This window comes from Hippopotamus amphibius, chromosome 6 (genome assembly GCF_030028045.1).
Source record: "Hippopotamus amphibius kiboko isolate mHipAmp2 chromosome 6, mHipAmp2.hap2, whole genome shotgun sequence".
Lineage (NCBI taxonomy): Eukaryota > Metazoa > Chordata > Mammalia > Artiodactyla > Hippopotamidae > Hippopotamus > Hippopotamus amphibius.
Genome location: NC_080191.1, coordinates 139,248,311 through 139,272,640, shown reverse-complemented (window position 1 = coordinate 139,272,640; position 24,330 = coordinate 139,248,311). Strand labels below are relative to the sequence as shown.

The 24,330-nt window shown below is 39.4% G+C and overlaps 1 protein-coding gene and 1 pseudogene across 1 annotated transcript in view; one reads left to right on the top strand and one right to left on the bottom strand.

Annotated features, from left to right (window-relative positions):
• The first annotated feature begins 2,486 nt into the window (after positions 1-2,486).
• The window catches only part of B3GALNT1 (beta-1,3-N-acetylgalactosaminyltransferase 1 (globoside blood group)), a 32,109-nt gene continuing 10,265 nt past the window's right edge, over positions 2,487-24,330 (top strand). The window contains exons 1-2 of the mRNA XM_057739046.1: positions 2,487-2,524; positions 3,993-4,080. The gene's annotated coding sequence lies outside the window, so the exon portion shown is untranslated. The remainder of the gene's footprint in view (positions 2,525-3,992; positions 4,081-24,330) is intronic.
• Positions 21,262-22,528, bottom strand: LOC130855414 (annexin A1-like; annotated as a pseudogene).

The window sequence follows — 24,330 nt, the reverse complement described above, 5'->3', positions numbered from 1 at the left end:
GATGCAAACAAAAACCATTGATATGATCCACCCACGAAGACTGACTTACTAAAAATTGTAAAAGTGGAGATGCAGGCTTTCTGTTTAGAACCCTACATTTGTCTGTGGAATAGAAGATGCCCTTTGAGAGTTTTCTGGTAGGAGTTGAAGGGGTCATTGTTATACAGAGTAAACTTGACATAGATCTTACCCAGTGGAGCTTATAAGCTTACGTGGATGAGCTCACACCCCTAGATGTTTATGATATGAGCCAGAGACCAGGTGACCACAGTATTACATTTTTTGATTTGTTTCTGTTGTTAGAATGCAACTGCGGGTTTAGTTCATGTATGCCCAGTTAAATATAGGAAACTCCTCCTGGATTTTATCAAGCCTTCTTAAAACATTTACCACAAGACCTTGTAGAAAGAATCACTGCTTTTACTAGAATTATCCACAGGAACTCTAAATTGGCTCAAACTCCACAGAGTCCAGAGTTTTACTGTTCTTTGAATGAAGCTAATATCTAATTCAATGAAGCATCTAACACTAGGTGATCTAAAATAGTAGGTTCCAGAATGATCCAGATGATTAATCTATCCACCTAGGTGAATGGATTTGTAACCTACGTTCTCCTTGCAGGGATCTAAGACTTTCTCCTCCAAACAGTTCCAAAGTCTCCACCCCACAGATTACCTATTAGTCACAAAAGAGAAAATGGACTTTAATAGAGAAAACTGGAGAACATTTCTTATTTCAGTGACCACTGATAATGGGACAACCTTATATTATGTATGAGAATAAGAGGTGTTTAATATTTATTATTATGTTCTTGCTGATAGAAAACAATAAGAGCACCTTGTAAAGTGTGCCGTCTTAGAAGGATTCCTGCCATCTAACCAGACCTCTCAACCTTTCTTTGAGCTTACAGGAAATGTGGGATCTAGAGAAAAAATTAAATAACATCAGGAGGAAAACAAGGTCAGAGGAATTGAGAGAACCCTCTGCCAAATAACTAGCCTAGACTCTTCAAAACGTTAATACCACAAAAACAAAACAGGCAGAGGATTATTCTGCATTAAAAGAGACAACCATAACAGCAAACACAACGCATGAATCTTCACAGGACTGTCTTTCTTTCCTTTTTTCGTTCATTCTTTTTTTTTCTTTTGACTAGCAGCAGTTTGTAATATAAATGTTAGGGCAGAGATCCACACATGTTTGAGAAAAGTCTTTGACTTCAAAGACAGAGCTTAAATAAAACAATAAAAAAAGACTAAATAGACAATTCGGGAAATAGAGGAAACGTAAATAAAGTCCTCTAATTTGTCTTATTATCCATTTGGTAAGAGAAGATACTGCATGCCTTAAATAAGAACTGGATGCCACGGGACTATCTTTCTACAAAACTAATATATAAGACGTTTTTGACAACTGGAGGCATTTGCATATGCGCTAGATATTAGGTGATATCAAATTATTAAGTTCCTTAGATGTAATTTAGTTCCTTATGTGGCTGCATAGGAGAATGTCTTTGTCTTTACTTAGGTGAGAGAGAGAGCAGTTGCCGCAAAACGTTGAGTTACTCATTCTTGGAGGAATGTACATGGGTGTTCACTGAACTATTCTTTCAACTTTTCACACCGTGATGCTGCAGTCAAACTGTTCACTGTGCCACAGAAAAGCGGCCTAAATGGGGAATTGTTTTCAGATGGCATTATTCCAGGGGAGCCGAGAGAGAAGAAATACTATTTCTGAATTAATTCAACAACCTCCACCCAGAGACCGGTGACACCAAGACCTATACAGCACCCTCATCTTCCGCGCCTCAAAGCCCCTCCATTCCTTCCAAAAAGGTAGTTAGTGACAACCCAGGGTGTGACAGACCTTCTTTGAATTCTCCAGACCAAAGGAGAGTTTCGAGAGGCATTTCCCGAGAGCATGCGACTCCCGGGACTCCCGTTCACACCTCAGACCCTTGCAACTCCGACGTACCCCCACCCTTCACTTTCCATTGATTCTAGAAAGAGAACGCGCATTTCTTCTGCGAGAGCAAAGACCTTCTCAAGGTTTCTTGTTCCCTTCATAGCTCTGTGAGGACTGTAATAAGTAAATCCCTCCAGGAATGCCTCGGGGCCGAGGACTTACGCAACTTGAAAACAGGGCAAGCCGGGCAAAGCGGAGCGAGTCTTAGAAATCCTTCCCGAGGTCAGCCACGACATAAACCAACCCCGGCCAGGCTCCGATGTAAAAAGCCTACCCAGGACCCCGGTACGGGGCCTGCCAAGTGATGACGAGGAAGCCAGAGGGCGGGCCCGGACCAGCGCGCAGGTCTGGGCGCCGCGCGAGGCCGCCCTCCCGGGGACTCGGAGCCCGCGCGTGCGAGCGAGCGAGCGAGCGAGCGAGCGAGCGGCTCCCCGGCCCCGGCGCCGGGCCTGCGCGCTCCCGGCCGTGCGTGCGGCTGCGGGGAGGCTGCGTGTGCGCGCGGGGCGGGAGCGTCGGCCGCCCGCCGGAGTCCGGGCAGTGTGCGCGCTGCGCGGGGGAGGTGAGTGTGGGCAGGGGGCGCTGGGGCGGCCCCGAGGCCTTGGAGAGCGCCCCCCCGCCCCCGGGCTGGGTGGCGGGCGTGGCGCTGGGGCCCGCTCCGCCCGAGACGCGCCCTTCTCCGGGACACCAGGGTCGGGGCTGCTGGGAGGCAGGCGGGGCGGCTGGGCCGGGAGGCGGGCAGGGCGGCGCCGCCCACTCCTCCGGCCTTCCGCCGGAGCGCGGCTGGCTTGAGCCGCGAGCGGCCATGCCTAGAGTCTCTGGCCTTCGCGACGATCCGCTGCCCCACGGGGTAGCGCGGGAGATGAGGCCCGGCGGGGCAGTGGGCGACACTGAGGAGCGCCGGGGTGCGTGGTAGGGCGAGGCCGAGGCAGCGGGGAGCACGCTGTCCGCCCTGCCCTGCCCCAGGGCGCAGCCCACCTCTTCCCGTCGCCTCGGGCTACTCCAGCGACAGATTCAGGGAGCAGCCTAGGCACGTTGGCCAGGGCGGCGGGGGAGGGGACGGGGAGGGTGTTTCGGCGTCGGGTTCCCCAGCATGTTTGGGGTAAAGCATTGCCCAGGTTCTGGGGAAGGGCCCGGGAGCCGAATTGGGGGAGGGAGGGTTGTGCCTGCTGCAGAGGGGTTGAAAGGAATATGGACCTAAGGAGGAGAACGGGCGAATTGGGCAGGGAAAGGAGGAAACTCAAGAGGGCTAGGGCTACATGATTTTTAAGAGGCGGTCTTAGTAAACATATAAGGCATTTTGAAGGAAATCTTTAAGGTGCAATGGAGCCTCACTTTTCCAAGCGGTAAGGAATGATGCCAGCAGCAAGCACGAGTGGCATTCTGTATTTCTTCTTTCTCTTCCACTCCTCACTGCTGTTCTAGGAAGATGTGCAAAGCAGAGATGGTTTTCTTTCCTCTGTGTATTTTGCACATAGTGCCAGCGTTTAGGAGATGGCTGCTTTGTCAGGTAGAGCTACCAGCAAAGCACAAATTACCAAACCGTGTCTTTTTTTCTGTTTTCCGAGGTAGGGAAGATTTGAGGCTGCAGTCTTCGACTGGGAACAGCTTTGTGTTTTAGCTTTCCCCAGGAGGCTTAGGCAGAGGTAGGGAGCTGATTTTGTGCTCTCAGTGTGTTGATGCCTCATGAAAGCACACGTTGAACCTGTATCAGTGTAAAGAAAGGAACTATTCACTATTTAAAGATGAGTCTAAGACATTTTTTTCCCCCTAGACTAGAAAGTTCATTCAAATGAATGGTTGTTCGGTAGCTCCAGTCCTGAAAAAAAGCCTGTTATCAAAACAATGGCCAGGTATAATTCCAGATGAGATGCATGAAGTGATTTGAGAGCAAGGAGGAAGACAGGATCAGAGTTTTTGCGAAAATGAAAAGAATGTTGATACATAATGGTTTAGAACATTAATTTTAGATGTCTCATGCCCAGTGTTGTTATGACTGAGATATATGCTTTTTCTGTTCTTCTGTTCAGTAATTCACAGCAAATCTTTTAATTAAACATGGAATACGGAAAACAAAAAACTTCAGTTGGTGCTTTAGTCTCTTCTGAAATTCTACAGGTAAGTTCATCTTATTTTAATTGACAAATTATCCTCTGGTTAAAATTGACCATAATAGTCTCCTTTATAAGATTTTAAGGATTGTTTATGCAGCTGCAAATTTTGTTGTATATTCTAGTATATTTCTTTCCCAATAGGATTTGAGGAGCTAGAAGAGTTAAGCTCAATTAAACCATTTAAGATAACATATATATACTTTAGAATTGAATCATTATTAAAATACTATGGTATTTCAGGAAAACTTAACTATATAAACTTATTTTAGTGGTCATATTCAGCTAAAGATCAGACTCAACTCTCTTTATCCCTAAGAAAATACTCCAGTGGATACTTTTCTTTCTTTTTCTTCATTTTCAAATGATTTGCCTTGTCTCTGTGCCCAATCTCCAGCTCTATTCTGTGCACCATTGGGTAATACAACAAGTAGAATCACATTTTAGGAAATGCCTTTATTCCTTCTGCAACCATATGATGTCCAGGCCAGATTTGCTTTTCTCTTGCATCTCTGATAGCTATCATTGCTAGTCCCTGGTCACTGTGTAGTAGATAACCACTCTACAGCTTCATGAATGAGGTCAAAGCTGTAGGGTCGGCTCCGCTCCGCGCCTCTGGGTCGAGGAGCTGCCACCCGCAGTCTCCTTCGCAAATAGGCTCTGTAGCCGTCCGTGATCGCGCGCCAGGGCCCGCAAGGGGTCGCCGCCAAGGTTTCCACCAGCCCACAAGCAAGAGCATGGCAGCCATCCCCTCCAGTGGCTTGCTCGTGGACACCCACGACTACTGCCGGCGCCGCCTGGGCTCCACTTCCAGTGACAGCTCCTGCGGAAGTGCCGAGTTCTGTGCTTAATAACTGAGATGCGGGTTCCTTCTCTGAGGCTGGTGGTTTCATTTGATGGTTAAAGTATTTGCAAGCTTAATAATCTGGAAGCCGACAACTATTTTGTCTCTGGAGGTTTTCTGAGCTTGTTATTTGAGATGTTTCTTCAGCTGTTGTAGATCAACCACCATATCAACAGTGATTACTGGTGGCCTGCTGGGTACCCAGCTTTGTGCTAAACTTGTGAGATAGAGAAGATGGTTTCCTTAATGTAAATTATTTAGCGTCTAGTTGGTGAATGCATGTGCAGTTAATACAATCACAAGTTTATTTTTTATAAAATGGAAATTATTTTAAAATTATAATTTATTTCTTGACGGTGCTATGTGACATTATTAAGAAGTCAGTAATAATAGTGTCCATGTTGGGCCTTTTTATGTTTTTCTGTGCATTGATGTTTCAGGTTTTTCTTTCTGTCTCTCCCCTGGGACATGGGATTTAGGACAGTGTCAGGGTTCACAAAGCCTACTGCTCAGCTTTCCTAAGAAGACCTGTGCTCCCAGTGTCAGGGAATGAGCCAGTCCCAGATCTCAGGCCAGGCCAGCTTGATTTCTGTGACATAATAGTGTGTGCATTTCTCTGCATGGCTGAATGTCATTTAACTTCAGAAACTACTGAGTGCCCTGTGCTGAGTGGTTAATTCATGTTCTCTACAGAAACCTCACAGTAACTAAATTAGTATTGATGCTTGATTTATATCTGGAAGAAAATGCTTTTGAGAAATTAACTTCTCCAAGGTCACACAACCATTAAGTGTTGCAGCCAAGATTGAGGGTGAGCCATCTAATTGAATTTTTAAAAAATATTCATTCATTCATTTATTTATTTATTTATATTTTTGGCTGCATTGCTGCGCATGGGCTTTCTCTAGTTGTGTTGAGCAGGGGCTACTCTTCGTTGCGATGCGTGGGCTTCTCATTGCAGTGGCTTCTCTCGTTGCGGAGCACGGACTTTAGGCACACGGGCTTCAGTAGTTGCAGAGCGAGCACTCAGTAGTTGTGGTTCTCAGACAGGCGGATTCTTAGCCACTGTGCTATCAGGGAAGTCCCAAACTACGTTTTTATTGTGCCTTTTTTCCTGTTTTGATAACTTTAAAATACAAAGAAAACTACAAATATAAGAGAATGTCTATCACCCTGAATTAACAACTTCTAATATCTTATAGTATTAGTGTGTAATCTATTTTCTCCCATTTTCTGCACACACCCCCTTCATTCTTTCACAGTGACGCCCACACTACCTAGTGTGGCAGGTGTTCCTCAGTTCCTTTAAAAAATAGTTTTATAGCTGCTTCTGAAAGCTCACTGTTCCTTGTGAGCGGTTTAAAACTGTTATCTAAATGGTATTTTATATATGTGTAGTCATTCAACTTGTATTTTTTACTCAACATTTTATTTTGGGGAACTTTTCCAATTGATACACTATGTACAAATCCAGTAACTATCTTGTAGAATTCCACTGGAAGACAGACCAGGTTTTATTTATCTTTTATCATATGGATAGAGAATTAGGTTACTTTGAATTTTCCAGCTTTGTAGTCCCCTAGTGAGCATGCTTGTACGTGTCTCCACATGTGTACACATAGGAGAAATTTTCTAGGGTGTATTCCCAGAAGAGGAGTGGCTAGTTTCCACTTTTGCTTGGTGCAGCCCTGTTGCTTACCAGAGGTGCTGTCACAGTTTGTGCTTCACAGTGTATTACAAATAATAGCATTTACTCCAGTACCTGATTAATGTTAAACTTTGATATTTTTTGGTGGTTAAAAACTTTTGTATCTGAGCTTTAATTTGCATTTCCCTGATCACTATTGAGATGGACCCTCTTCCTGTCTGTTGGCCATTCTTATTTCCCCTTCTGTGAACTTCTTGTTCACATGTCACTCATTTTCCTTTTGATTTGTAAGTTTTATATAAACTTTAAAAAAATATTTATTTATTTATTGGCTGCATTGGATCTTCGTTGCTGTGCATGGGCTTTCTCTAGTTGTGGTAAGCAGGGGCTACTCTTCATTCTGGTGTGCAGGCTTCTCATTGCGGCGGCTTCTCTTGTTGCAGAGCACAGGCTCTAGGCATGTGGGCTTCAGTAGTTGTGGCTTGTGGGCTCAATATTGTGGCTCATGGGCTCTAGAGCGCAGGCTTAATAGTTGTGGCACACGGGCTTAATTGCTCCGCAGCATGTGGGATCTTCCTGGAGCAGGGATCGAACCTGTGTCCACTGCATCGGCAGGCAGATTCTTAACCACTGTGCCACCAGGGAAGCCCTATACAAACTTTATATAAACAGAAAACAATGATAGCAGATTATTACAAATATATATTATATACCAAATATATATCCAGAAGAGATTCTGTATACCAGTCCTTTGTTTTTACTTGCTGTAAAATCTTCTGAGTCTGTGGCTCATCTTTTTTTTTTATTTTAATATTTTATTTTATTATTTTTGGTGGCACCAGGTGGCATGCAGGATCTTAGTTCCCTGAGCAGGGATCATACCCGCGCCCCCTGCATTGGAAGCGTGGAGTCTTCACCACTGGACCACCAGGGGAATCTCATGTGGCTCATCTTGTAACTGTGTTTATGGTGTCTTGTCTTAGAAGTAGTTTTATATTTTGTTGTGACCCAGTCTGTTTCTCCTCTCTTTTATGGGGTATGCTTTTTGTGACTTGTTTACGAAGACTTTCCCCATGCTAAGGTCACAAGTCTATTCTGCTGTATTTCCTATCATGGTATTAGTTTTGCTTTTTTTTTTTTTTTTTAAGAACTTTTATTGAGATACAGTTAACATACAATAAACTGCATATATTTAGAGTGTACTGTTTGATATCCCAATCTCCCAATTCATTGCCCCCAAACCCTCCCCGCTTTCCCCACTTGGTGTCCATATGTTTGTTCTCTACATCTGTGTCTCTGTTTCTGCCTTGCAAACAGGTTGATGTGTACCATTTTTCTATAGTCTGCATATATGTGTTAACATACGATATTTGTTTTTCTCTTTCTGACTCACTTCACTCTGTATGACAGTCTCTAGGTCCATCCATGTCTCTAGAAATGTCCCAGTTTCATTGCTTTTTACAGCTGAGTAATATTCCATTGTGTATGTGTACCACATCTTTTTTATCCATTCATCTGTTGATAGACATTTAGGTTTCTTCCATGTCCTGGAATAGTGCTGCAGTGAACATCAGAGTGCATGTGTCTTTTTGAATTATGGTCTTCTCTGGGTATATGCCCAGCAGTGGGATTGCTGGGTCATATGGTAACTCTGTTTTTAGTTTTGCAAGGAACCTCCATACTGTTCTCCATAGTGGCTATATCAATTTACATTCCCACCAACAGTGCAAGAGCATTCCCTTTTCTCCACACCCTCTCCAGCATTTACTGTTTGTAGATTTTCTGATGATGCCCATTCTAACCAGTGTGAGGTGATACCTCATTGTCGTTTTGATTTGCATTTCTCTAATAATTAGTGATGTTGAGCAGCTTTTCATGTGCCTCTTGGCCATCCGTATGTCTTCTTTGGAGAAATGCCTATTTAGGTCTTCTGCCCATTTTTTGCTTGGGTTGTTTGTTTTTTTGATACTGAGCTGTATGAACTGTTCATATGTTTTGGAGATTAATCCTTTGTTGATTCGTTTGCAGATATTTTCTCCCATTCTGAGGGTTGTCTTTTTGTCTTGCTTATAGTTTCCTTTGCTGTACAGAAGCTTTGAAGTTTCATTAGGTCCCACTTATTTATTTTTGTTTTTATTTCCATTATTCTAGGGGGTGGATCAAAAAACATCTTGCTGTTATTTACGTCAAAGAGTGTTCTTCCTATGTTTTCCTCTAGGAGTTGTATAGTGTCTGGTCTTACATTTAGGTCTTTAATCCATTTGGAGTTTATTTTTGTGTATGGTGTTAGGAAGTGTTCTAATTTCATTCTTTTACATGTAGCTGTTCAGTTTTCCCAGCACCACTTACTGAAGAGGCTGCCTTTTCTCCATTGTATATCCTTGGCTCCTTTGTCATAGATTAGTTAACCATAGTTTATCTCTGGACTTTCTATCATGTTCCGTTGATCTATATTTCTGTGTTTGTGCCAGTACCATACTGTCTTGATCACTGTAGCCTTGTAGTATAGTTTGAAGTCAGGAAGCCTAATTCCACCAACTCTGTCTTTCCTTCTCAAGATTGCTTTGGCTATTTGGGGTCTTTTGCGTTTCCATACAAATCATAAAATTTCTTGTTCGAGTTCTGTGAAAAATGCCATTGGTAATTTGATCGGGATTACATTGAATCTGTAAATTGCTTTGGGTAGTATAGTCATTTTCACAATGTTGATTCTTCCATTCCAAGAACATGGTATGTCCCTCCATCTGTTTGTGTCTTCTTTGATTTCTTTCATTAGTGTCTTACAGTTTTCTGAGTACATGTCTTTTACCTCCTTGGTTAGGTTTATCCTAGATATTTTATTCTTTTTGTTGCAATGGTGAGTGAGATTGGTTCCTTAATTTCCCTTTCTGCTCTTTCATTGTTAGTATATAGAAATGCAAGAGATTTCTGTGTGTTAATTTTGTATCCTGCGACTTTCATTGATTAGCTCAAGTAGTTTTCTGGTGGCATCTTTAGGATTTTCTATGTATAATATCATGTCATCTGCGAACAGTGACAGTTTTACTTCTTCTTTTCCAATTTGGATTCCTTTTATTTCTTTTTCTTCTCTGATTGCTGTGGCAAGGACTTCCAGAACTATGTTGAATAGTAGTGGCGAGAGTGGACATCCTTGTCTTGCTCTTGATCTTAGAGGGAATACTTTCAGTTTTTCACCTTTGAGAATGATGTTTGCTGTGGGTTTGTCATATATGGCCTTTATTATGTTGAGGTAGGTTCCCTCTATGCCCACCTTCTGGAGAGTTTTTATCATGAATGGATGTTGAATTTTGTCAAAAGCTTTTTCTGCATCTATTGAGATGGTCATGTGGTTTTTATCCTTCAGTTTGTTAATATGGTGTATCACATCAATTGATTTGCGTATATTGAAGAATCCTTGCATTACAGGGATAAACCCCACTTGATCATGGTATATGATCTTTTTAATGTGTTGTTGGATTCTGTTGGCTAGTATATTGTTGAGGATTTTTGCATCTAAATTAATCAGGGATATTGGTCTATAATTTTCTTTTTTTTAGTATCTTTGTCTAGTTTTGGTGTCAGGATGATGGTGGCCTTATAGAATGAGTTTGGGAGTGTTCCTTCCTCTGCAATGTTTTGGAAGAACTTGAGAAGGATGGGTGTTAGCTCTTCTCTGAATGTTTGATAGAATTCACCTGTGAAGCCATCCGGTCCTGGACTTTTGTTTGTTGGGAGATTTTAAATCACAGTTTCAATTTCATTGCTTGTGATGGGTCTCTTCATATGTTCTATTTCTTCCTGATTTACTCTTAGAAGTTTATACCTTTGTAAGAATCTGTCCATTTCATCCAGGTTGTCCATTTTATTGCATATAGTTGCTTGTAGTGGTCTCTTATGGTGCTTTTTATCTCTGCGGTGTCCATTGTAACTTCTCCTGTTTCATTTCTAATTTTATTGATTTGAGTCCTCTCCCTCTTTTTCTTGATGAGTCTTGCTAGAGGTTTATCAATTTTGTTTATCTTCTCAAAGAACCAGCCTTTAGTTTTATGGATTTCAGTCTGTATGTGTCCCAAGGTCTGAAGTGGGTCTCTTGTAGACAGCATATATATGGGTCTTGTTTTTGTATCCATTCAGCCAGTCTGTGTCTTTTGGTTGGAGCATTTAGTCCATTTATATTGAAGGTAATCATCAATACATATGTTCCTATTGCCATTTTCTTAATTGTTTTGTTTTGTTTTTGTAGGTCCTTTTCTTCTCTTGTGTTTCCCACTCAGTGAAGTTCCTTTAGCATTTCAGTTCTTTTCCTTCTTTTTTCTTTCTTCTTTTCCGCATCAGTGATTATCACCATTTTGTCTTCCAGGTCACTTATTCGCCCTTCTGCCTCAGTGAATCTGCTATTGGTTCCTTCTAGTGTATTTTCATTTCAGTTATTGTGTTGCATATCTCTGTTTGTTTGCTCTTTAATTCTTCTAGGTCTTTGGTAAACTTTTCTTGCAACTTTTCGATCTTTGCACCCAGTCTTTTTTCAAAGTCCTGGATTATCTTCACTATCGTTATTCTGAATTCTTTTTCTGGAAGGGTGCTATCTCCTCTTCCTTTAGTTGTTTTTTGGGGGTTTTAGCTTGTCCCTTCATCTGGTACAAAGTGTTTTGCCTTTTCAATTTTTCTCTCTTTCTGTGGCTGTGGTTTTCAGTTCCACAAGACGAAATACTGCTGATACTGCTTGATACTGCTGTGTGCCCTCTTGTGGAGGAAGCTATCTAAGGGGTTCCTTCATACTTTCTGATGGGAGGGACTGATGGTGGGTTTGGCTGGATTGGGCAGAGCTCAGTAAAACTTTAATCCGATTCGGTGGGCGAAGCTCAGTGACACTTTAATCTGCTTGCCTGCCAATGGGTGGGGCTGTGTTCCCACCTTGTTGGTTGTTTGGCCTGAGGCTACCTAGCACTGGAGCTTACAGGCTCTTTGGTGGGGCTAATGGCAGACTCTGGGAGGGCTCACACCAATGAGCACTTCCCAGAACCCCTGCCACCAGTGCCCCTGTCTCCTCGGTGAGCCACAGCTGCCCCCCACCTCTGCAGGCAACCCTCCAACACCAGCAGGTAGGTCTTGTTCAGTCTCCTATGGGGTCACTGCTCCTTCCCCCGGGTTCTGGTGAGCACACTTTTTTGTGTCCCCTCCGAGAGTGGAGTCTCCGTTTCCCCCAGTCCTGTGGAGGTCCTGCAATCAAATCCCGCTAGCTTTCAGAGTCTGATTCTCTGGGGATTCCTCCTCCCGTTGCTGGACTCCCAGATTGGGACACCTGACGTGGTGCTCAGGACCCTCACTTTAGTGGGTGGACTTCTGTGGTAAAACTGTTCTCAAGCTTGTGAGTCACCCACCCAGCTTTTATGGGATTTGATTTTAACGTGATTGCGCCCCTTCTGCCGTCTCATTGTGGCTTCTCCTTTGTCTCTGGATGTGAGGTGTCTTTTTCGGTGAGTTCCAATGTCTTTCTGTTGATGATTGTTCAGCAGTTAGTTGTAATTTCGGTGCTCTTGCAAAAGGGAGTCAGTTTTGCTTTTTTATACATTTCATTCTTTTATCGACTTGGTGTTTTATTTTGGAAATAAATATGAATATAATTTTGCTTTTTCCACATTTATTCCAAAACAATTTATTTAATCCTTTCCCTATTGATTTGCAAAGCCACTTCTGTCATCTTTCAAGCCTTATGGAGTGGTGGGTGTTTCTGGTCTTGTTATCCAGTTGTTTAATATGTTGTACCATTACTCTAGTTTAATTACTGAAGCTCTGCAAAGTGCTTTGATAACACCCAATCCACACCAACCCCAACTTTATTCTTTGTTTTCAAAATTGTGTTGATTATTCCTAGATCATTAAGTTCCTTTCATAATGCTGTGAATTTATTGATTAATTTAGGGAAATGGAATCTTACATTGGAAATCTTTTCCCCAAACATGTTATCTCTTTTGTTTATTTACATGTTTTTTATACTCTTCAGAAAAGTTTTTTAGTTTTCTACATCAGGGTTTGGCACATCTTTTGTTACTTTTATTTGATACTGCAGTTTTTGTTGCTTTTATGTTTTTCGTATTATATTTTTATTTTTTTTAATGTTTCTAATTTGTTTATAAGCTCATATCCAACATATTATTAAACCTATTGGTTCTTTTATGTTGTCTTTTTCCCCTTGAGTTTTCTATGCAGATGATTATATAGTATGAAAATAATGGCAGTTTTTTCTCTTTGTTAACAATTTTTACCTCTTATTTCCTCTTCTTGTTTAGCAGATAGTAAGGCTCTCTAGCACAACACTGAATAGTACAGGTGATAGTAGGCATCCTTGTGTTTTTTCCTGACTTTAATGGAAATATTTGTGAAGTTCCATCATTAAGTTTGCTATGGTTTCTTCAACAGGTAAAGGAACTTCCTTTCTATTCCTAATGTTTGTTTGTTTGTTTTAATAATTATCTTTATTGGTTTTTTGTTTTTCATTATTTTCTGTTTTATTTTTATTATTCCTTTTATTTTCTTAGTAATAATGTTGGAATTTTTTTAACTTCTTGTACTCAGGTAATTTATTTTCAATCTGTTTTTCAAAATATATTATCTATTAATGCTGGTGAAAGAAGATGGACCAAAAGGTCTACATAACGTATTTCATTTATGTGACGTTCTGGTAAAGGCAAAACTATAGGGATGAAATACATCAGTGGTTGCCTGGAAGTTGGGGGAAGGATTGATTACAAAGGAACACTAGTAGAATGTTTGTTGTGATGGAACTGTTTCATATTTCGATTGTGCTGGTGGTTATATGAGCGTCAAAACCTACAGAGCAATAGAATAAAAAGGATGGATTTTGCTGTATGTAAATTATATGCGGCAGAGTCAAGATGGCGGCGTGGGAAGACTCGGAGATCGTGTCTCTCCACAAATAGAACAGTTACCGGAGGCCAGCAGGGGACCTGAGGCCCAAGCAGACCACAGGAACCCCGCAGCAACTGGCTTGTGGGATCTTGATACACAAGCCCAGTGTCAGGCCTGCGTTCTTGAGGTGGGAGCTCTGAGGCCAAAACATTGGACTAACAGGGAAACCCAGTTCCCAGGAAATATCCTTTACCGTGAGGTCTCCCAGAGGTTCTCAACTTAACACCAAGACCCAGCAGGAACACAATCCTACCCATCTAAAGTGGGGGGAAAATGAGATGACAAAACAATATGCCACAGATGAAGGAACAAGGTAAAAATACACAAGACCAAATAAATGAAGAGGAGATAGGAAAATTTCCTGAGAAAGAATTCAGAATTGTGATAGTAAAGATGATCCAAAATCTGCAAGAAACAATTAAAAAGGAATCAGAAGAACTAAAGAGCAAACAAACAGTAATGGACAAGAAAATAACCGAAATTAAAAATACTCTAGATGGTATAAACAGCAGAATAACTGAGACAGAAGAACGAATAAGTGAGTTAGAAGATAGAATGGGGGAAATAAACGCCACAGAGCAGGAAAAAGAAAAAAGAATAAAAAGAATGGAAGACAGTCTCAGAGACCTTGGTGATAACATTAAGCGCGCCAACATTTGAATCATAGGCATCCTAGTAGAAGAATAAAGAAAGAAAGGGTCTGAGAAAATATTTGAAGAGGTTGTAGTGGAAAACTTCCCCAGCATGGGAAAGGAAATAATTAATCAAGTCCAAGAAGCACAGAGAGTCCCATGCAGAATAAACCCAAGGAGAAATACACTGAGGCACATATTAATCAAACTAACAAAAATTAAACACAAAGAAAAATATTAAAAGCAGCAAGAGAAAAGCAGCAAATAACATATAAGGGAAAACCCATAAGGATAACAGCTGATCTTTCTACAGAAACTCTGCAGGCCAGAAGGGAGTGGCAGGATATATTGAAAGTCCTGAGAGAGAAAAACCTACTGCCAAGAATACTGTACCCAGCAAGAATCTCATTCAGATTCGATGGAGAAATCAAAAGCTTTCCAGACAAGCAAAAGTGAAGAGAATTCAGCACCACCAAACCAGCCTTACAACAATTGTTAAAGGAACTTTTCTAAGCAGGAACCACAAGAGAAAGAAAAGACCTACAAAAACAAACCCAAAACAATTAAGAAAATGGTAATAGGAACATACATGTCAATAATCACCTTAAATGTAAATGGATTAAATGCTCCAACCAAAAGACACAAACTGGTTGAATGGATACAAAAACAAGACCCTTTTGTATGCTGCCTACAAGAAACCCACTTCAGACCAAGGGACACATAAACAGACTGAGAGTAAGGGGATGGAGAAAGATATTCCATGCAAATGGAAACCAAAAGAAAGCTGGAGTAGCAATACTCATATCAGACAAATTAGACTTTAAAATAAAGACTATTACAAGAGACAAGGAAGGACACTACATAATGATCAAGGGATCCATTCAAGAAGAACATATCACAATGGTAAATATCTGTGCACCCAACATAGGAGCACCTCAATACATAAAGCAAATGCTAACAGCCATAAAAGGAGACATCGACAGTAACACAATAATACTAGGAGACTTTAGCACCCCACTTACAACAATGGACAGATCATCCAAACAGAAAATAAATAAGGACACACAAGCTTTAAATGACACATTAGACCATCTCGACTTAATTGATATTTATAGGACATTCCATCAAAAACTACAGAATACACTTCTTAAGTGTACACGGAACATTCTCCATGATAGATCACATCTTGGGCCACAAATCAAGCTTCAGTAAATTCAAAAAAATTGAAATCGTATCAAACATTTTCTCTGACCACAATGCCATGAGACTAGGTATCAATTACAGGAAAAAATCAGTAAAAAATACAACCACATGGAGACTAAACAATACACTATTAAACAACCAAGAAATCACTAAAGAAATCAAAGGGGAAATCAAAAAATACCTAGAAACACATGACAATGAAAACACAATGACCCAAAACTTATGGGATGCAGCAAAAGCAGTCCTAAGAGGGAATTTTATAGCAATACAGTCCTACCTCAAGAAACAAGAAAAATATCAAATAACCTAACCTTACACCTAAAACAACTAGAGAAAGAAGAACAAAAAAACCCTAAAGGGAGCAGAAGTAAAGAAGTCATAAAGATAAGATCAGAAATAAATGAAAAAGAAATGAAGGAAACAATAGCAAAGATCAATAAAACTAAAAGCTGGTTCTTTGAGAAGATAAACAAAATTGATAAACCATTAGCCATACTTATCAGGAAAAAAAGGGAGAAGATGCAAATCAACAGAATTAGAAATGAAAAAGGAGAAGTAACAATGGACACTGCAGAAATACAAAAGATCATGAGAGACTACCACAGGCAACTGTATGCCAATAAATTGGATAACCTGGAAGAAATGGATACATTCTTAGAAAAGTACAATCTTCCAAAACTGAACCAGGAAGAATTAGAACATATGAACAGACCAATCACAAGTACTGAAATTGAAACTGTGATTAAAAATCTCCCAACAAACAAAAGCCCAGGGCCAGATGGCTTCATAGGCGAATTCTATCAAACATTTAGAGAAGAGCTAACACCTGTCCTTCTCAAACTCTTCCAAATTATAGCAGAAGGCAGAACACTCCCAAACTCATTCTACGAGGCCACCATCACCCTGATACCAAAACCAGGCAAAGATGTCAGAAAAAATTACAGACCAATATCCCTGATGAATATAGATGCAAAAATCCTCAACAAAATATTAGCTAACAGAATCCAACAGCACATTAAAAAGATCATACACCATGATCAAGTGGGGTTAATCCCTGGAATGCAAGGATTCTTCAATATATGCAAATAAATCAGTGTGATACACCATATTAACAAATTGAAAGATAAAAACCATACGATAATCTCAATAGATGCAGAAAAAGCTTTTGACAAAACTCAACATCCATTTATGATAAAAACTCTCCAGAAAAATGGGCATAGAAGGAAATTACCTCAACATAATAAAAGCCATACATGACAAACCAAGAGCCAACATCATCCTAAATGGTGAAAAACTGAAAGTATTCCCTCTAAGGTCAGGAACAAGACAGGGGTGTGCACTCTCACCATTATTATTCAACATAGTTTTGGAAGCGTTAGCCACAGCAATCAGGGAAGAAAATGAAATAAAAGGAATCCAGATTGGAAATGAAGAAGTAAAATTGTCACTTTTCGCAGATGATGTGATATTATACATAGAAAACCGGAAAGACTCTATCAGAAAACTGCTAGCATTAATCGATGAATTTAGTAAACTAGCAGGATACAAAATTAATGTGCAGACATCTCTTGCATTCCTATACACTAACAATGAAAGAACAGAAAGAGAAATTAAGGAAACTCTTCCTTTTACCATTGCAACAAAAAGAGTAAAATACCTAGGAACAAATCTGCCTAAGGAGGCAAAAGACCTGTATGCAGAAAAGTATAAGACACTGATGAAAGAAATCAAAGATGATAGAAACAGATGGAGGGACATACCATGTTCTTGGATTGGAAGAATCAATATTGTAAAAATGACTGTCTTACCCAAAGCAATTTACAGGTTCAATGCAATCCCTATCAAGTTACCCACGGCATTTTTCACAGAACTAGAGCAAGAAATCTTACAATTTGTATGGAAATGCAAAAGACCCCTGCCAAAGCAATCTTGAGAAGGGAAGATGGAGTTGGTGGAATTAGGCTTCCTGACTTCAAACTATACTACAAGGCCACAGTGATCAATACAGTGTGGTACTGGCACAAAAATAGAAAGGAAGATCAATGGAACAGAATAGAGAACTCAGAGATAAACCCAAGCATGTATGGGCAGCTTATCTTTGACAAAGGAGGCAAGAATATATAATGGAAAAAAGACAGCCTCTTCAATAAGTGGTGCTGGGAAAATTGGACAGCAACATGTAAAAGAATGAAATTAGAACACTTCCTAACACCAGACACAAAAATAAACTCCAAATGGATGAAAGACCTACATGTAAGGCCAGACACTATAAAACTCCTAGAGGAAAACATAGGCAGAACACTCTATGAGATCCATCAAAGCAAGATCCTTTTTGACCCACCTCCTAGAATCATGGAAATAAAATCAAGAATAAACAAATGGGACCTCATGAAACTTAAAAGCTTTTGCACAGCGAAGGAATCCATAAACATGACAAGTAGACAACCCTCAGAATGGGAGAAAATACTTGCCAACGAAGCAACGGACAAAGGATTAACCTCCAAGATACACAAGAAGCTCAGGAAGCTTAACACCAGAAAACAAATAACCCAATCCACAAATGGGCAGAAGAGCTAAATAGACATTTCTCCAAAGAAGACATACAGAAGGCCAACATACACATGAAAAGCTGCTCAGCCTCACTAATTATTAGAGAAATGCAAGTCAGAGCCACAATGAGGTATCACCTCACACCGGTCAGAATGGCCATCATTAAAAAATCTGGAGACAATAAATGTTGGAGAGGGTGTGGAGAAAAGGGAACTCTCCTGCACTGTTGGTGGGATTGTAAGCTGGTACAGCCACTATGGAAAACAGTTTGGAGGTTCCTTAAAAAACTAAAAATAGAACTACCATATGACCCAGTAATCCCACTCCTGGGCACATAGCCAGAGAAAACCATGATCCAAAGAGAAACAAGTAGCATAATGTTCATTGCAGCACTGTTTACAATAGCTAAGACATGGAAACAACCTAGATGCCCATCAACAGATGAATGGATAAAGAAGATGTGGCACATATATACAGTGGAATATTACTCAGCCATAAAAAGGAATGAAATGGAACTATATGTCATGAGGTGGATAGACCTAGAGTCTGTCATACAGAGTGAAGTAATCCAGAAAGAGAAAAACAAATACTGTATGCTAACTCATATATATGGCATCTGAAGAAATGGTACTGATGAACCCAGTGACAGGCAAGAGTGGAGATATAGAAGTAGAGAATGGACTTGAGGACATGGGGCTGGGGTGAGGGGTGAAGAGGAAGTTGGGATGAGGTGAGAGAGTAGCATAGACATATTTACACTACCAGCTGTAAAATAGATAGCTAGTGGGAAGTTGCTGTATAACAAAAGGAGATCAACTTCATGGGAGATGCCTTGGAGGGCCAGGACAGGGAGGGTGTGGGGGAGTTGTGGGAGGGAGGGGATATGTGTGTAGATGCAGCTGATTCACTTTGGTGTACCTCAGAGACGGGTACAAGAGTGTAAAGCAAATATATTCCAATAAAGAGTTTAAAAAAAAAAAACCCAAAAATTATATGCTAGTAAAAAATACATCACATGGATACAAAAATATGTAAAGTAATTCTACTTTTTAAAAAAAGTCCATTATTTTTAAAAGGTGATTTTCTGTAACGATTGTTTTAGTTATACCCAGTGTATTTTTATGTGTAGCACTTTTTTAAATAGGGCGGGAAGATTTTTTTGTTTTGAATTTTAATGTACTCAAGTATGTTAAGAATCAAAATGTATAAAATATGTATAAGTAACAATGTAATATAACAAAGTAATGTTACTAAGTAATGTAACAAAGTGATACCAAGTAGTATAACAAAGTAATATAAAAAGGAGTGTTCTCACCTTTCTTTCTTATCCACCCCATTCCTCTCTATCTACTGTATGTCTTTCCGTTGTTTTTCTTATGTACATACAAATATTGGTTTTATTTCTTCTTTCTTTCTAACACAAAAAAGTTAACATATTATAAACATTGTTCTATATCTTCTTCACTTGATGTATTCTAGAAATCTTTCCATGTCGATACTTAGAGAACATCCTCCTTTTTTTTTTTTTTTTTTTTTTTTTAACAGCTGTATAGTTTTCTATTGGGTTGCTGTATCATGGTTTATATAAGAAATCTTTCATTGTGGGCTTTCCTGTTGGCACAGTGGTTAAGAATCAGCCTGCCAATGCAGGGGACACAGTTTCGATCCCTGGGCTGGGAAGATCCTACATGCCACAGAGCAACTAAGCCTGTGTGCCACAACTACTGAGCCTGTGCTCTAGAGCCCATGAACCACAACTATTGAGGCCATGTGCTGCAACTACGGAAGCCCTCAAGCCCTAGAGCCCGTGCTCCACAACAAGCCACTGCAATGAGAAACCCTCGCACCACAACAAAGAGTAGCCCCTGCTCACCACAACTAGAGAAAGCCTTTGTGCAGCCAATAAATAAATAAATAAATTTATTTATTTTTTTTAAAAGAAATATCTATTTGTGATCCCTTGCCTTATTTTTAATTACTTACTATTACAAACAATTTTTTGCAGCCAATAACCTTATATACATACCTCATTTTGGTCAAATACACCAGTACCTGAAATAAACTTCAAGAACCAAATTACTGATAAAATAAATGTATTTGTAATTTGTATAAGTATGTATTTTGAAATTGCCCTTCATAGAGGTTTTTGAAGGTTGCCCTTCATTTTTTACTCTACCAGAAATATATGAGAGAACCAATTTTTTTTCTTATCTCTCTTTAGTTTTTATTACTAAAATATTTTAAAGTAAATATAGATATCGTGACATTCTGCTCCTAAATATATCAGTGTATGACTCTTAAAAATAGGAAAACATTTTTAAAATAAAAAAAAAAATTTAACAGCTTTATCGAGGTATGGCATACCATACAATTATTTCATTTTAATTGCACAGTTGAATGATTTTTACTAAATTTACAGGGTTCTGCAACCATTATCACAATCAAACTCTAAAATATTTCCATCACTTTAAAATGATCCTTTATGTCCATTTGCAGTCAGTCACTGATCTCACCCCCAAGTAACCACTAACCTACTGCCTATATAGATTTGCCTGTCCAGGACATTTCATATAATGTATGGTCTTTTGTGTTGGGCTTCTTTTACTTAACATAATGTTTTTTAGGTTCACCCATTTTTTGAAACTTTTTTTAAGTGTAGTTAATTTATAATGTGTTAGTTTCTGGTGTATAGCAGAGAGATTCAGTTATATATGTATGTGTGTATATATACATATATACTATATATATATGCACACACGTATACACACACATTCTTTTTCATTATGGTTTATTACAAGATATTGACTGTAGTTCCCTGTGCTATACAGTAGGAACTTGTTTATTTACTTTATATATAGTAGTTTGTATTTGCTAATCCCAAACTCTTAATTTATCTCACCCCCCCCCTTCCCCTTTGGTAACCATAGGTTTGTTTTCTGTATATGTGAGTCTATTTCTGTTTTGTAAATAAATTCACATGTATCATATTTTAGATTCTACATATAAATGATACCATATATTTGTCTTTCTCTGTCTGACTTAATGTGATAATCTCTAGGTCCATCCATATTGCTGCAAATGCTATTATTTCATTCTTTTTATGGCTGAGTAGCATTCCATTGTATTCCACATTTTCTTTGTCCATTCATCTGTTGATAGACATTTAGGTTACTTCCATGTCTTGGCTGTTGTAAATAGTGCTGCTGTGAACATTGGGATGAGTGTATCTTTTTGAATTAGAGTTTTTCTGGATATATGCTGAGGAGTGGGTTTACTGAATCATATGGTAACTCTATTTTCATTTTTTTTTTTTTTTGTCCTGTAAAATCATTTTATTTTCTGCAACATACACATTTTTCTCAGGCATAGTTACTAGAACAACCTCTTTATGAGGTTTTATAGTTTGGAGTAAATATATTTTTTTAAAAACTTATCTCTATTATATAAAGTTGTAATACAAAAAATGATTTATAAGCTATATTTTCCAGGAAGGAGTTACTAAACTATATTCCTGTTGAAGAAACTTTCCTATTCAACTCTATGATATGGAATGAAAAGATATAATTAAAAAGTCTTCTGATCAAAAAGCTTGAGATCACCAATGGAATGTTTAGTTTCCTCCACAGAGAGCCACCAGGATTTTTTCATAATCTCCCTGAGTTTCATCCAGGATGGCTTGGCAGAGAGAAATGCCATACAGCTTCTGATAGCATGCTTTGATGTCATTCATGTCAATTTCAGAACAGGAAACCATAATCCTGACCAGTATCTTATGATGATTTCCAACAGCCTTCATGGCCTAATGAAGTTTCTCAGCAAAGAACATTGGTTTGCTTGTAGCACACGTCACAATAACAGTGAGGCATTTCTCGATGTCACCTTTCAACTCCAGGTCCAGAACTTTGTTCATGTCATGCTTACTGTACTTGGAATACGTCTGAAACACTCTGCGAAGGTGGGGATAGCTTCTGGTGGTCAGAATGGTAGTGAACACATTCACATCTGTCCCTTTTCTTCTTTCTCCTGCTTCATATAAGGCCCTGGCATCCGTATCAGCCAAGTCATCATTTATGGCAAGCTCCTCGGATCGGTCACCCTTAGCAAGAGAAAGCAAAGCCTCATAATCTCCAGATGTGTCTGCAGCGATGTCTTTAGCCAGATCTCTCTTCAGTTCCTCTCTGTAGACTCTGTTAATTTCTCTGATTTCTCTGTTAGTTCTTGATGCCAAAATTTCATTCAGAGTGTCTTCATCAGCTCCAAGGCCCTTCATGGCAGCACAGAGCTCATCAGCGTCAAACTGGGCTGGAGTCTTCAACAGAGCCAAAGCAGCTTCCTCAAGGTGACCTGTGAGGGCTTTCTTCAGAGCTTCATCCAGGGGCTTTCCTTTTTCCTGAAGATAGGCTGCTTTGATCTGCTGACGCTGTGCATTGTTCCTCTTAGTTAGAATTTCAATGATGGTTGCTTCATCCACACCTTTTACTGTGATTGCTTTATGTGAGGCCTCAACATCCGAGGATGGATTGAAGGTAGGATAGGGGCTCACTGCTGACCCAGGACCACCTTTGGATGTTTTCACAGTTTTGATGTACTCCTGCTCTTCATTGTCAATAAACCAGGCCTGCATCAGGAATTCAGATACCATCGCCATTTTTGAAAGATGTTTTTTTTCACCTCCGTCCAAAGACCTGAAGAGAGATTCTTCTCAGAACAGTTCAGGCTCTATTTTCAGTTTTTTAAGGAGCCTCCATACTGCTTTTCCATCAATTTGCATTCCCACTAACAGTGTAGGGGGGTTCCCTTTTATCCACACCCTCTCCAGCTTTTATTATTTGTAGACTTTATAATGATGGCCATTCTGACTGGTGTGAGGTGACACCTCATTGTCGTTTTGATTTGCAGTTCTCTAATAATTAGTGAAGTTGAGGATCTTTTCATGTGCATATTGGCCATCTGTATGTTTCTTTAGAGAAATGTCTACTTAGGTCTTCTGCCCATTTTTTTATTGGGTTGTTTAGGGGTTTTTTGTTGTTATTGAGTAGTATGAGCTTTTTGTATATTTTGGAAATTAAGCCCTTGTCAGTTACATCGTTTGCAAATATTTTTCCCAGTCTGTAGTTTGTCTTTTCATTTTGTGTATAGTTTCCTTTGCTTTGCAAAAGCTTATAAGTTTAATTAGATCCCGATTGTTTATTTTTGCTTTTATTTCTACTGCCTTGGGAGACTGACCTAAGAAAACATTGCTACAGTTTATGGCAGAGAATGTTTTGCCTGTGTTCTCTTTTAGGATTTTTATGGTGTCAAGTCTTATATTTAAGTCTTTAAGCCATTTTGAGTTTATCTTTGTGTATGGTGTGAGGATGTGTTCTAACTTCATTAATTTGCTTTTGGCTGTCCAGCTTTCCAACACCACTTGCTGAAGAGACTGTCTTTTCTCCATTGTATTTTCTTGCCTCCTTTGTCAAAGATTAATTGACCATAGGTGTATAGGTTTGTTTCTGGGCTCTCTGTTCTGTTCCACTGATTAATATGTCTGCTTATGTGCCAAAACCATGCTGTTTTGATTATTGTAGCTTATTATTATAGTATTATCTGAAGTCTGGGAGGGTTATGCCTCCCTCTTTGAACTTTTTCCTCAGGATTGCTTTGGTAATTCTGGATCTTTTGTGATTCCATATAAATTTTAGAATTATTTGTTCTAGTTCTGTGAAAAATGTCATGGGTAGTTTGATAGGGATCTCATTAAATCTGTAGACTGTTTTGGGTAGTATGACCACTTTAACAATATTAGTTCTTCCAATCCAAGAGCATGGGATATCTTTTCATTTCTTTGTATCAGCTTCAGTTTCCTTTATCAGTGTCTTATAGTTCTCAATATATAAGCCTTTCACCTCCTTGACCAGGATTATTCCTTAATATTTTTCTTTTTTGTTGCAATTTTAAAAGAGATGTTTTTTTTTAACTTTCCCTTTCTGATATTTCATTGTTAGTGTAAAGAAATGCAACAGATTTTTGTATGATAATTTTGTATACTGCTACCTTACTTAGTTTATCAGTTTTAGTAGTTTTTGTGTGGCATCTTTAGAGTTTTCTGTATATAATATCATGTCATCTACACATAATGATAGTTTTTACCTCTTTCTTTCCAATTTGGATGCCTGTTATTTCTTTTTCCTCTGTGATTGCCGTGGCTAGGACTTCTAATACAGTGCTGAATAGAAGTGGTGAGAGTGGCCATCCTTGTCTTGTTCCAGATTTTAGTGAGAAGGCTTTTAGCTTTTCACCATAGAGTATTATGTTGTCTGTGGGTTTGTCATGAATAGCTTTTATTATGTTGAGGTATGTTCCCTCTGTACTCACTTTGATAAGAGTTTTTATCATGAATGGATGTTTAATTTTATCAGATGCTTTTTCTGCATCTGTTGAAATGTTTTGTCTTTTCGTTTGTTGATG